This window comes from Euwallacea similis, chromosome 7 (genome assembly GCF_039881205.1).
Source record: "Euwallacea similis isolate ESF13 chromosome 7, ESF131.1, whole genome shotgun sequence".
Taxonomy (NCBI): Eukaryota; Metazoa; Arthropoda; class Insecta; order Coleoptera; family Curculionidae; genus Euwallacea; species Euwallacea similis.
In genome coordinates, this window is record NC_089615.1 from 4,338,310 (window position 1) to 4,351,696 (window position 13,387).

A 13,387-nucleotide genomic window follows, 5' to 3' on the forward strand; every position below is an offset into this window, starting at 1 on the left:
GCTTGACAAATCGGACGGTGTTTTGCTTCTTTAGCCGTTGGCATTGCGAAATTCCCAGAGAAAACTGGGAATCTAAGAAACTCTTTTTGTTATTGCCAAGATCAAAGCGGGGCTTATTCTAAAAAGAGGACGTCTGGTTAACTCGGGTCGACGTTTCTTAAATGGCTGCAAGTTTTCCCCAGAAATACTTTTTCTATTGGCCAAGCTTTAGAAAGGACTTCATGTAAAGTTAATTACAGTACAAAAGTAATATTTCAACCCCTTCTCAACGGATTTACAAAAAGGCTGCCCTGAAAACAGTTTCATTAAATAGATTGCGACAGCCCTTCTATATTATCCCCGAGGGACTAACCGGGATACTTGTTAAAATGCTTGTGAATTATATGGGAGCTTAAAAGAATACATCATCGGATACAATGTCGTAGGAAGTTTTCCAGACACCCTCATTTGCTTTGCAAATTTAGGCCCGGTGCCAGACCCTGATACGTGAGAGTCTTCCGGGAGAGCTAATGGAGAAGTCAAGCATTTTGGCCATTTTTTGTTCAAAAAATTATTTCTTGAAAGTGCGACTAGAAAACTTTTACCGAGCACTATAAATTACATTTCATCGGCTAAGACTAGCTACTGGTAATTTAATTAGCTAACACGGTAATTAAAAACTGGGTCACAGCTAAGTAATGAGCCTTTTAATATCTTAACATTTTCAATTATGCTAATAGTGGTGGTGCCACCTAGACTGATGTAGGACGCTACTTTTCTAATGCCACGCTAACATTTTATATTCACCTAACCCAAAGGGAGCTCCATATCGTAAAATACATTTATGTATGTGAACAAGAAACTCATTTCGAACTCAACCCTCAGATTTTTTAGTTTCCATTCCACAAACTGCATTATACAATCACATCGTTTCCACACTACTAGCCAGAGTTTGTAAGTGGGACAGGACAATGTATTCCGATAAAAATGCATCCCTATTTTGTGAGAAAACCTCGACTGAATTACATAGTAAATGGGACAAGTCATTTCGGGTCGTGAATCACAGATTATAGACTCCATGATTTTCGAATTTATGTCCTAACTACAAGGCAAAAAAGTTTAGATTAGAAGTAAGGGGATAAACCCGAATAACCCCAGCGTGTTTTAAATGTTCTATTGAATTTTTCATCTGATAATATATTTCCTTATATTAGAATTTGATATTCCATCTGTGATGTGAAATGGGGCAGTTTCGCTTCAAGGGTGGATTTCTGCTGAAGTAAATTTCGAATGCTCTGTTCTGCGGCTTACGTCAGCACTTTGAAGAATGTGAATGCATAATTTAGTTGGCAAAACATGTAGTATAATTTAACAGAAAAAAATCATATGGTAAGTGATTTTCTAGCGTTCTTTACACTTCAACGTTAATACGTAAAAAATAGTGTGGTACAGTTTGAGTCTCCGAAATTACAAAACGGTTGGAAATATACCAGGTCTACCGGTATAAAATGAGCGCTATTTTGTGAAAATAAAACACCAATTTTAACAAGGAAAGAAAAATAAAATTTATTCAAAATATTGACCATTGTTTTCTACACATTTTGACCACCTTTCTGGCAATTTATGGATACCACACCAATAGAAATGTGCCTCTTTGGCATCAAACCAATTAGACACCCAATTTTCTACTTCTTCGTAGAAATCGAAGTGCTGCTCAGCCAATGCGTGTCCCATCGATGAAAACAAATGGTAGTCCGAAGGAGTCAAATCTGGTGAATACGGCGGATGGGGTAGCAACTCCCAGCCAAGTGTTTTGATGGTATCCTGAACCGGTGTTGCTTTATGTGGAGGTGCGTTGTCATGAAGCAAAATTACCTTCCCGTGTCTTCTGGCCCATTCTGATCGTTTTTCGATCAACGCATTGTTTAAATTAATCAATTGTTGTCGGTAGCGAACAGTATTAACGGTTTCACCAGGTTTTAAAAGCTCGTGGTGCACCACACCTTTCTGACCCCACCAAACACACAGCATTGTCTTCTTGTCGAATCGATCAGGTTTTGCAGTAGATGTTGATGGTTGTCCCGGATCAACCCATGATTTTTTCCGTTTAGGATTTTGAAAATAAATCCATTTTTCATCTCCAGTAACAATTCGATGCAAAACTGATTTTCTTTCATACCTTTAAGCAAAATTTCACTGGTGTTTTTTCGGTTCTGTATCTGTCTTTCATTCAATTCATGCGGCATCCATTTTCCACATTTTTGGATCTTTCCCATAGCTTTTAAACGATCAGAAATTGTTTGTTGTGCAACATTTAACATTTCTGCCATTTGCTTTTGACTTAAAGTGTCATCTTCATCCAATATTGATTGCAGTTCGGCGTCTTCAAACTTTTTTGGTGGTCTGCCACGTTCTACATTTTGCATATCAAAATTGTTATTTCTGAATCGTTGAAACCATCTTTTGCATGTTGCTTCTGATAAAGCATAATCACCATATGCCTCGACAAGCATTCGATGCGACTCTGCAGCACTTTTCTTCAAATGAAAGCAAAAAATTAATGCTTTCCGCAAATCATCATTTTGTGGTACAAAATTCGACATTTTTGGCACAATGAAATAATATAGTGTTATTTGTTCAAGGACTTGATTTGTACTAAATATGTTTGTCAGTTTGTATACCAACCAAGCAAACAAAAAAAAAGGTTTGTTTACAACAAATGCCCTATATCAAGACATTTATATCCTGACGCTCATTTCATACCGGTATATTGTCTCCAACTCCAAAACATGAAATTATCTATCTGACAGTCCTGTAAAAATAGAAATTAAAATAATCGAAAAATGTGGTCCTGTTCGTAACTGCAAAAGGTACCTAACTAACAATAATTAATTATTTATTACCTTCGAATTTCTAGTTTTTATATATCCGAAAATGTGGGGCGAGTTTCATTAAAAAAAGGCTAATTTCCGGCGACAGAAATGCAATGCTAAATCGATCATTGAATATAATTAGGCATGAAAAACAGTATTTTTACAGCTTACGAAAATTTGTGCATATCGACGATAAAACTAGGTGGTAGACATAAATATGTCCAAAAAGACCCTGTCCAATTAGGGGGTCGCAAAATAGAGCTCCGCTTAAAAGTTCCAATGAGTCAAAGCGGACCTGCAAATTGGAAATTTCTCTTGGATGAAAGCCAGCAAAATTGAAAAAAAGAACAAACGACGACATGGCGCTATGGCAGTTTTACAAATCAGTGTGAATTTTATGTTCGGCAGCTCAACGATGCATATCGAAAAGGGTCGATGTCGGGAAAGCCGCAAAAAGAAAACAATTTTCCGAACAGTATAGCCAATAATTAATTTCCAAGTCTGGAAAATACCGAAGTGTATTTCGTAAAGGAAAAATTCCCTGTTGGGAAAGTTTTGTGAACAAACTTTGCTGTTGTTCTTTTCGCCTTTGCCACTTTGTGTAGCCAAGGAATTTAATTAAGGGTATTTAAAAAAGGTCTGAAGCTCAACCACTTAGTATAACTTCATTGAGACGATTAATAAAGCGGTTGTTAGTGTTTTTTCTATGGTAAGTAATACCAACAGAGGCTGAATAATAATAATCCCAAATGACTTCCACTCCACGATGTCCGGGCATTCACAGTTCCGCCCTAAAAAGCCCTTTCAAAACCCCGTCCCCGAATATAATACAAAATTGCAGAGTGTCCCTAAAACGGAGTCAAATATCTGTTGAAAGGATCGTGAATTTTGCAAGGGCGTGAAAGAATACATCATCAGATACAAGACGGATGAACTTTTCCACGACACCCTTATTTACCCTTGCAAATGTCGACTTCGTGACGGCCCGGATACGTGATCAGATTTCTAAAGAAAGAAAATCGAATTAGTGTTATCGAGCATATATGGAAACATCGTGCTGGTGCATTCAATGCATTTTGGACAAATTGATTCCAGAGTCACATATTTTTTATACTGAAAATTGAAGTTGGGCGCTTCGATCGAGGAGAGAAATGAAGATTGGGCGATTTCTGTCAACTACTCCGAGGTAGTCACGGTTGGATGGATAACCTTCTTCGTTCGCCAATACATTTCCTAGGAACAAAGCCAAAATTGTAATTTCGACGTCACAAATTTATCATTGAAATCCATCTACACTGACATAGCAGACGTGACTTTAATTGATAGCAGTTTTAGTAAAATTTGAGGACACGTAGATAATGGCAGCTGTTGAAAATTTCACCGCGATCCTAATAGCTGTCCAAAAATGAAAAGCGACTTTCCAGCACCTATTCATACCGATTTTCACAATACGCCTAATGCACCTTAAAGTCCAATTATTATTATCGAAGGACTTAATAGAGCGCCATACTTAGCAAACCTACTTCTTCGAGGCTTTAGGCAAGGAAATCCGACCCGTCATAGCGAATCTAATCCACATTCACAAATTATTCAACTTTAGCCCCATTCAAATCGGGCTTACGCTTAAAGCCGCGTCTAACGAGATAAGATTTCCGCTTATTTAAAATAGGCAAATGCGTTTCGTGCCACTGAAAACCCTCCTGATCCGGCCCATTAAAGCTTGCATGTATTTGTCCTTTGTGCAACGTAAATCAGACAAATTCACCTTGCACGTATTAAATAACAAAGAGCCAGTTCCAGAAGTGTGTACCGACTTGGCTATACTAAAACTTTCCTTAAATTTGATTACCAAGAAGTGGTGCAGCTTCAGAGCAAAGCACCTGCTTTGTATACTAATTAGTTCATCAGCTATGTTTACTCTTTCGCTAATTAATACAAATAGCCGGAGAAGCCTCAGGTTTTTGATAATTAAAAGCCATGTTAGGACTGCATCTAGTTAGGACTTTAATCTATTCTATTATCTGAGTAGAAGCATAATTGACTAATTATGGGAAGAAAATCGTGCCTAAGATCGCTTGCTCAGAGCCAAGCCATAATTTACGTTCTTTTTCGTCGGCTGACTACTAGCTACTATAATCTAATATCTACACACTTAATTAATGATTAACTTCGTAAATAAAATTAAATAATTATTAATTAATTTCAAATTTTATTACAGCTGTGTTAAATTTCTAGCCATATGCAGTAAACTTAATTTTTTTAACCTATCCCCAAAACCCTCTTTAACAACGATTCGTCGAAATATTAAAGTATTCGATAAACCGAAGACTTACGTAAAATTTTTACAAAGTGAAATGATTTTTAAGTCCAAAAAGTAATTTTTATAAGTACGCAAAAACAAATATCTGCCAACAGAGCAAACAAACTTTATCTCTAAATAGTATAAATGAAATAAGTCTTAAAGTTTAAATACGTTCATTTAAGGTTTTTAAATTACCAGAAAATTTAAATGTGGGCTAATATACTTATAATAATGGTTACCTGGGAGTGGTATTAAATGTCTAACTAACATTGTTGTTTTAGAGATCAGACCATTTGATGGTCGAATTCCTAGTGACGTACTACTCACAATCATACTCAGGTAGAGCGATCAAGAAAGAGAAATTTCCATTCTCCAACACACATTCCTGTTTTTGGATGAAGATACAGAATTGAAAAAATTCTCTTTCTTTCAAAACCTAAATATTAAAAAGCGCCACAAGCTGTGGGAGTATTCAGAGAATATCCCAAATTAATAATTGAAAAAGGTGATAAATGTATGTATCTTAGATCCACTGTAGATAAAGAAGTGTTGTCACAACATACCGATAATTTCTAAAGCAAGATCAGTTCAGAATCTACATAGATAGACGCACAACTATTGTTCCATATTCATTTTTCCAGATTATGTAGGTCTCAATAAAATTTGTCAATGACTGGTTTAGGTTAGTTCAGGTTAGCCCCTGATCCATCTACTTGACATAAAGTGTCATTGAAATAGTACATTTTTAGGCAGTTTCAAAACGCGAAAACAGGCATTAAATTGGCGTAATAAAAACTTAAATACATTTCACTAGCCATTCTACGATTTTTAGGTAACTGCTTAGTTGGTTTCTAAGATATCGGTTACAAAGCTGGAAAAATTAATAAAAAAATCAAATTGTTAGGAACAATTTTACTAATTGACAACAGAAAACTGCTTACTTTGAAATACTCAAATGATGCGCTACAATAAAGAATTGAGGTGCATATGCCCCTTAGGTAAAAGAACTGACACTGCATAAAGCAGTCGATACCCCGAAACTTAAAATGAAATATAAAACTATCTTTGAACTCCATTTTATTCAAGATATTTATAGTAACTGAGACCCTTTCTTAATCTATAAATAAAATATCCTTAAAACCGTATTTCCTTTGAAACTCCAATCTCTTCGCTTTTAGCTTTCAGCCTAGAGACCATTGACCATTCAAACCGATATACTTTTATGGTCGGTATTACTGATGTTTATAAGATTTCGTTTTCTTGTTCTATACCAAAGAATTTGCTCTAACGTTTCAAATAAGCTCTAACTTTGATGATTTAAAGCATTATGGTAGATTCGCAGCTCAATATACGCTTCTTTTCCTTCTCGATTTCCCTTCACACAAAAATCACTTAAATGGAACACTCTTTTGTGCGGGCCCTTTTGTTCTTTTTGCCCTCGGCGAGGGCGGTTTGTCTTTATAATGGTTTCAAGGAAAACTTTTATTTGCACTGTAAACAAACCGAATAAATACGGATTAGGAAACTGAGCACAACCGCCCTACTTCCAGATACATCCTCATTTAAACGAATATAGATACCACTTGAAATAGCCGTAGTTCGTGGTATTAACTCCAATTAAATGCATATTTGTCTCGGTTAGGATAGGAAAATGGAAAAAGTCGAAAGAGGAACGAAACTCCATTCCTAGATATATAAATTCGGAGCTACGGTTAGCAGAGTGGAAAATAATGTGACTGCATAATTTAGTTCCGGGACGGGAAAAACAACAAACCGACGTTTGACTATAGGACGTCTTTGCAAAGTCCAATGTAGAATAGAATATTCATGACTTTTTTAAATATTGATATGAAACATGTTAAGTTTTTGGTAGAGAGCAAAATGCTTAAGGCGACTTTTTGGTTTTAGCTGCACTGGATTTTAAATATGGATGAATCGACTGATCAGAAAATACGATCAAGTATTTTCTAGATTTAAACTATTTGCTCGAACTGAGGTCTGTGGAAGTTGATTCAAATTGAGAGCTAAAGTAACCTGAACTAACCTGAATATTACTACCATCAACTTGTTGAAAGCCGGACTTTTTGAATGCTTTGCATTTTGCATATTCATTCGAGAACCAATTGGACCTCTCTCCACAGTTAGCACCGATGATTTTCATTTCCTTCAAACAACCACAATCATATGGATTTCCGATGAAATTGCGAAGGCTGTTGTTTTTAATCGTTGCATGCAAATTGCCTTCTATGCATCTAATGCCATTAAAGCTAATTTCCAACTCATTTATATTCAAGGATAACTCCTGGCCCCAATTCTCAAGTAAATTGTGATTCAATAACAATTTATTGATTTTGATTTTTCTCATACCTAAAAAAGATATTTTTCAAAAGTATCTATCAAACTCATATAAAAAGCTGCGCCACGAAAATATCGCAAGAGATAATTGTTTCGCCATGTTCGCCAAAATTGTGTATTTTATCGATAACCGATCTATACGCTCTTTGCAGCATTTAGATTCTCACTCAAACACATAATTTTTGGTCACACTGAACTAGACGATGGAAAAATCGTCTGAAAAATATTTTAAAATTTAACGTAATACTTTTCTAACTGTAGGTCACAGAATTGTATTTAAAAAAGTGCCTTAAAAGTGCGTTTACAGAATTGAAATATTCTTTGAAATAAACAAGTTACGGGCAGTTTTCAAAATGGCCGAAAATGGAAAAACGCCCTATATCTAGATTGGCAGTGAAAATATCGTTAGGCGATTTTTACCATTACACATTTCTCAGAAATCAAGCCCATGACATCTAAGTCGATTGTGCTCTATCGACTCAGGAAATAGGTTTTTTTTGTCAAAACAGACCAATTCCGACCACACTGTACATTAAAAGGCTCTATTTCGGGACGTTTGCAAGACTGTAGGAGTCGCGTTTAGACTTTGACTTAAATCTGGAATATATTGTTATGACCAGGAAGAAATTCGTGGGCATATCAGGGAGCTCCCTTAAATCACTGTTGCCGCAGAAATGTGCAGCAGAAAACGTACACTTTTATGTTTTATGCCGAGACCGACATGTGTTCGGTCATTTAGTTAACTACTACTAGATTCGTTTTTATGTGTGACACTGCCCTTTTTCCTCTCGTCAAGGATCCACCAGAGGACATTCTTTCAGGTTTAAACCTGAAAATATTTTATAATATTTTCCTTATTTAACCATTTAAAGCAGAAGAAAGCAGTACTTATCAGACAAAAGAGGGAACTTTCGCTTACAGCATTTTAGAAAAATGAACATATTGAAAAAAACGCAGTCATTTTTTTTTGGAAAAATGAATAATTAACCCAACTTGGAACGGTGGCGTTGGGATGAACAGTGTTAATCGTGTTAAAACTGTAAAATAAGTTCACTCCATGTTGAATGCCAATCAGATTCCTGAAGGCAGCTTCCGGGATTTCCCTAATGGTGTTGTTTTGGAAACATAATGACTTCAAAAGGGGTGTTTTATTGAACCATTTTACGTCGTAGACGGATATGAGGTTGTTTAATAGGTTTACTTCCTCGATATTTTGCATATAGCTGAGGGCATCCGGGTCTATTGTTCGAATTTTGTTGTGCACCAAATTTAAATGGGTTATCAATAGCCCATTGAATACCCTTCAAAAGAATTTTGTTTTAAATGAAAATATGTGTCTGTCCCTACCTTCTCTGAGAATTTCCAGCCTGTTTCTCTGAATGTCGAACTTTAGCAGGGAAAGTGAGTTATGAAAGGCACCTGGCTCGATTTCCACAACTCCGCAGTTCGCAATGACTAGCTCTTTCGTGTACATTATGCGCGAAAACGAATATTTATGGAGCTTTGTTAAAAATTGATCATGAATTTCAACTTTCACGTGTGGCTTCGACATAAATTCACCCAGCGTCGTCAGGTTTTCAAAAGTTCTGCAACTCCTTGGGTGCCCCGTTTTGATATAAAAGCACACATCGATCGAGGTAGTAGTAGCGTTTCTCGTTGCCGAGAATTCATGTTCTTCTTGTATGATCGAGCAGGCTATAATCGGGATTAAGAGGACTTGAATGGGTCTGATACGTAACATTTCTGTTTGAGTTGCTTAATGCTGCAAAACTTGACAAAGGAGGAATTGTTACTGAATCATATTAGTAATTCGCGATAACGTAAATTTTGCCGTTCAGATAATGCAGTTCAATGACGTGCGAGATAATAAGATAAAAATAGATGCAGAAATATACCTTCTGGACTTGGAAGAGTAAACTACCAGCTTTACTCCTTCTGACTGTCCGAAGGGACTAAAGTGGGCCTTTTACCTTTAGGGAAGTACAACATTTTTTCCTCCCTCTGGCATAATTGTCCATTCGAGTGACTAAATAAAATGCCAATAAAACGAAAATTATTTTGTATATTTTGGAATTATATTTAGAACTGGTTCTCAGTCCAATCGGACAAATAACAATATTAACGTTAATGTTTGAATAATTTTTAATAAAAAATAAACGTTCTGGAACGTTTGGAAGCCCCACCAGTTTCCTGAAGTTATCCAAAAATGTGCATAGATCTATTGGTTTTGCTATTAAAAAGGATTATCCACATCTCCCTCAGCAGTCGCTCCACTTCTTTAACCTCCGAGTCTCTTCAATTGTTCTAGATTGGCACCGAAATCTGCTAAAAGTGCAGCAGATGGTCAGTTAAAACAACGCCCCTGTAGAGATGTGAGGCATGAGGCAATTTCTGCAAAAATTGACCAAAAGTGTTATTTCCTACAGGATTCGTTTAAACAAACTGGAGGTGCAAAAAGAGCGATGTCAATAAAAACGGGCAGGGTTGTAAGAAACATCGCCTTAAACTTCTGCCGTGTGTTTAAGTTGCGCCCAGTATAATATAATCGGCTTACTAATAAACATCACACTGTTTGCCCTGGTAATTCCCCTCCTCTCAAAATATTCAGGGATGTTGATGGTGTGGTTGTTTTAAACAAAATCAATATTTTCATAAACAGCGTTCGTTAACATTCTCTATTTGTCGTCTATTGTCATTCAACCCCGAAAGCCTCTCTCTCGTGAAAGGGCTTTTACAAAGATTTACCAAACTCCAGAGCGAAAACAATTTATTCGCAAATCAGACGCTAAACTTCCAAAGAAATCGTCCAAAGTTTCGCTTTCCCTTTTTCATAATTTGTCCCAAATTGCCGTCATTCTCTTCTTCCGCATCTAATACAAAAACAAATTCCGCGTATCCTCCGCCATCTCATCCTTCCTTCTGGCAATTTGTCATTATGCGAGCAGAATGAAAATACAATTAGTAATAAAGAGTGGAGAAGAGATCACGCACGAATTTTTGTGGCATCATATTGGCTCAGCAAAAACCCACCCCGAAGCATTTAGACAATTAGCTACATCTCTCTTTCTATCCGAAAGTGAAGCTGATTTCTTTTCTAGTCGTTTCTCGAAACGGCGATTCTTCGTAATTCGGTCTGATTGAACGGGTCTGCATATGCGAGCCAAAAAGAATCAAATTAACTCTGCCAAAGAGTGACTGGTTCACAAGGAATTGGCAACCTGTTGGTGCACTAATTAATTAAACGTCATCCACATGACTGACATCCCCACAACGCAGCCAAAGGGGATGAATCTGTCGATACGGGAATGAAATATTTGTAAAGCAATTAATTTCTAAAAGAGTTTATACGTGGTCGTATTAAGTCACAGCTGAAAACTAAAATTTCTGGTCATCCAATTAATTTTTGCTGAGACAACATTGTTGTTTTTTTTTCCGAACTAAATAGATAAAAATAATTCCATGACATGGCAGGGCCTGAATGAACTCGGCGTCGGTGTCGTTTAAAAAGTCATCATGTTTTCTGGAACAGTTTCTTATCTGTGACAAACAGTGGAGATAATAACACTAAATTGCTCTGAAAGTTTCGCCTTTGTGACACAAAAATGGAGCTCATTCTCTCGAGTTAATTATTGTGACATTACAAAGGCCTGAACTTTGGCAAATTATACTAACCGAAGGTTGTTAACTCGGACTCAAACCGAGAGATTCAATTTACTGACTCTTGCATCAGTTTGGAATGGAATCGTTCCAGGAGAAAGGAGTAATGGTATACTTTCAGGTCTCAAATTCTCTGTGCATAGAGTGCGCACTTGCTGCTATGATTAGAGACAGTTTCTTTGTAATCAACGTTTGTAGTATTGATTTTTTGGTGCAATTTCGCGTTCAAATTTTGGAATTTCAAAGTACTGGGTGTTCATTTTGCGACACTTTTGCAGGGTATCTTCGTTATTATTACAATTCGAGGGTTGGGGTTTTCGCAAACCTGCATTCCTTTCTTGTAAAACAAACGATGCCGCAAACAGGTTTATTATGGCCCTCTTGGTTTTTGAAATACAGGGCGAAACTGAAAATTGTGCGTTTTCAGGCACCTATTGCAATTTACTTATCTTATAAGGTATCGATTAGGTAAAAACGAAATCTTGAACATTTTTTTATGCAGAATTCAGTAGCGTATTTAGTTTTTTTCTGGTATCCCTATTTTTGAGAAAATTATCAAAGTTGAGATTTCTTAAATGGGACATCCCATACGTTAATTGCTGGTTGCATTCTACTCACTAAGAGCTAGAAATATACAGGGTGCCCGGAAAGGTCATATCATAAATTCTAGGGGTTATAGAGAAGGCTAAAATAATGCTAGTCCTGCATATAAAAAAAATTCCTAGCGGTCTTCGTTACCAAGTTATTCGCTCTCAAATTAAGAAGTTGAAAAAGAATTTTTGCTGTGACTTTCAAAAAATTTTCATAGTAACAAAGTTGGATAGTTTAAATTAATCATGGTCGTGTTGATTTTGATATGTAAACAGATGTTTTTTATGTCTTCCTTATACAGGGGAAGTCAAAATTTCTCATTTAAACTCATAAATTTTTTAATGAGTTGGCGAAATCAGTATTTTTTTTCATAGCTTGATTTTTTCATAATTTCCCTGCAAAAAAGGTATACCTTGCTTTAACCGATATCTTGTATAGTTTTAGAGAAAATCGCTTTTTATTATAAACATGTACCATACCTACCAATAATCTGAAATCAAATAAAATACCAATTTATTGTAAAATATGGTATGTACTACAGCTAAAGTTATCAAAAATGTTCGTGTCAACATTCACCGTCATTAACATTAGTTATTTCAATAATTTTATGGAGTTTAGCAGTGAGGAGTATGCAGATATACATCTAATTTTCAGACTTGAAGAAGGTAATACTGTTCAACCTGCTATCTTGCAGTCTAAGGTGCTCATATTGAACATTCGTCAACTTCGTTTTTTCAGATGAAACATCCAATTTTTTTCAAGATTCGAATTCTTTGTCAACAGTGAAAGTATTTTTACTTAAAAAATGTTTTGCTAAAAATGATAAAATTCGTAATCAGCCTGATTTTAGACTCAAAGACATGGGTCTAGTCTCATCAAATTTCTCATAATATTTCCATTAAGAAGTTTTCGATATTAATATACCTTAATAAGTAGTGAAGTTTATCTAGTACAAAATCACCTTGACTACCACTTTCTGAAAGCACCACATGTTGAGCACAGAGCGGGACCACACATCTTTCCTTCCCACCGAACCAGGTAGACTGAAATTTTTAAAATGGCACTGCATTTTAATAAAGAAGAAAACATCTAAATGATTTTAATTTATAGCGAATCAAGAAGAAATGTGGACCAAGCGAAAGAACTATATGCCAATCGCTTCCTGGATAAAATTGTTCCAGGGCGTAACCCTTTTTTACCATGTTCTGAACCGATTCTTAGCAGCAGACAATTTGGAGAGGAAGAAACATGAAAACCAAAATCCAATTCATCTCAATGAGGATAATCAAATTGGCGTCTTAAGTGCAGTCGCCATAAACCCTCACGTTAGCACTCGTCAAATTTCCGGAGATTCAGATCTTTCTTAGCGTACTGTTTGGCATGTTTTAAATGCACATAAATTTTATCTGTACCACGTAAGTCTGCATCAAGAATTACATAGTGATGATTTCCGAAAGCGTGTGACTTTATGTAGTTAGGTACAAAGAAGATTCCACGAAAATGCATTTTTTTTTCAAATGTGCAATTTTCGGATGAATCAAGTTTCATAAACCGCGGTCAAGTGGATCGCAACAACATGTATTGTTGCTCCATTGAAAAACCACATTGATTGCGTGAAGTAAAAAGACAA

General features: G+C 36.1%; 1 protein-coding gene across 3 annotated transcripts in view; it reads right to left on the reverse strand.

Annotated features, from left to right (window-relative positions):
* LOC136409784 (neurotrimin-like) overlaps window positions 1-13,387 on the reverse strand; it is a 168,608-nt gene that overhangs the window by 89,964 nt on the left and 65,257 nt on the right. The gene's annotated exons all lie outside the window — the stretch shown is intronic.